This window comes from Gavialis gangeticus, unplaced genomic scaffold (genome assembly GCF_001723915.1).
Source record: "Gavialis gangeticus isolate Ggan-Ray unplaced genomic scaffold, GavGan_comp1, whole genome shotgun sequence".
In the NCBI taxonomy this organism is placed as follows: domain Eukaryota; kingdom Metazoa; phylum Chordata; order Crocodylia; family Gavialidae; genus Gavialis; species Gavialis gangeticus.
In genome coordinates, this window is record NW_017728992.1 from 178,627,184 (window position 1) to 178,628,884 (window position 1,701).

The window sequence follows — 1,701 nt, forward strand, 5'->3', positions numbered from 1 at the left end:
TATTTTTCTTTGCTTTTTTCTGATTATAGGTCTCACTGACTCATTAAACTTGCAGGGCCAAATCTTGGCACTCCTCAGAACTGGCTAGATAACCAAAATGTCAATGCTGTAAAAGCATCTTTGTTATAAGCTGATGGCTTGGCCAAGCCAGGCACTTCACTTGGCTTCACCTCCCTGTCTTTTCTACATCATTTCCTGAAGGGGTCATACAATCCAAGAAGGATCATTTGAACAAGCTCGGGTATGTAACATCATGTGCATCTGATCACATGTATTGTCCCTTTCTTATCCGTATCATAATGGTTGTATAGTTCATTCATTTCCAAGGACCAAGTACAGTCAGATGAAAAGCTGTGTTCTTGATAAGACTGCTTCACCATATAAGTTTAGATGATACAGATGTTACACTTATTGTGCAATAAGCGCACAGAAAGCTCTCTACAGCCATAACCAGACACATGTTCACAGCATGTAGAGCGTTTTAAAAATGGTAGAGCCCACTCTAAATTAACTCTGGATGCAGTATCAGATACGCATGTAAAGTGCTTTAGGTTAGAGCGCTTTATTGAATGTCTGTACCAGATCCCACCACAAGTCAACGTAAGTCACATTCCACCAGCATCCCAGGGGCCTCTTGCTGGGCAGCCTGCCATCCTCAGCCAGGGCTCATCTCATCTGGGTGAGCACTGGCCCAGCCCCACTCCTGGGCTGTCACAGAGAGGAGGCAGAAAAGGCTCAGTCTCTTCCCTGCATGGCTGGGTGGTAGGTGTAAAATGAAGACTCCCTGCCACACAGCCCCCTCCCCCAGCTTGCTGGCTTGGCTCTTGGGGGGAGGTCTTGATGTGTCCATGCAGCAGGGGGCCTCTGTTCCCCACCCTCCCACCTCAGCTTCCTGACAGCTGCAGCTTGGAACTACACACAGCTTTTTGCTGCACTGGGAACTAGGGGTTGGAAGGCAAAGTAATGGGCCTCTCTTGCCTCGTGCCCTGCCCCAGGTGGAGGAATGGAGCCCCCCCGCTGCATGAGTCCATCCCAGCCCCAGCCCCAAGACCCAATCCAGTGAGCTGGGGGGTGGGGGGGAGGAGGGACTGTGCACTGGGGGACTCTGTTCCCCTCCCCCGTGCCCAGTTCCCCGCATGGCAAAAAGTATGGCAGTTCTGAGCTCCAGCTGTCAGGAGGCTGCAGGAGTAGGGGAATAAAGACCCTCTTCCATGCTTACTGGCCCAACCCCCACTCCCCAGACCTAAGCTAGCAAGCTAGGGGTACAGGGGATACAGAACAGTGGGGCTTCATTCCCTCCACCCTCTCACCTCCCAGCCACCAGCACAAACAGCAGCCAGCTGGTGAGGCGGGGCTGTGGAGGGGGACCATGCTGGCCAATCAGGGGTGGCCAGCTGCTCAGCTGAGCTCAGCATTTTCCAGCAGCCTTTCAAGAGGTGTATGGGAGTGCATTAAGGTTAAGGTGCATTAATGCGGTGTATGTCAAGTGATTTGGGACTAACTTTAGACACGTGCCTAAATCGCCATAATGCACATTAGGCAAATGTCTATTAAATTTAGGCACACGTAAAAGCACATGTAGACGTGCCCTATTAGAAGCAACTATCCCTAGCTGTCTAGACAGTTATTTTCAAGCAGGGTGCTGTGGCACACTGGAGTCCCAAGAGATCCTTTTAAGTGTGCCAGGGGGAGCCACTCAAT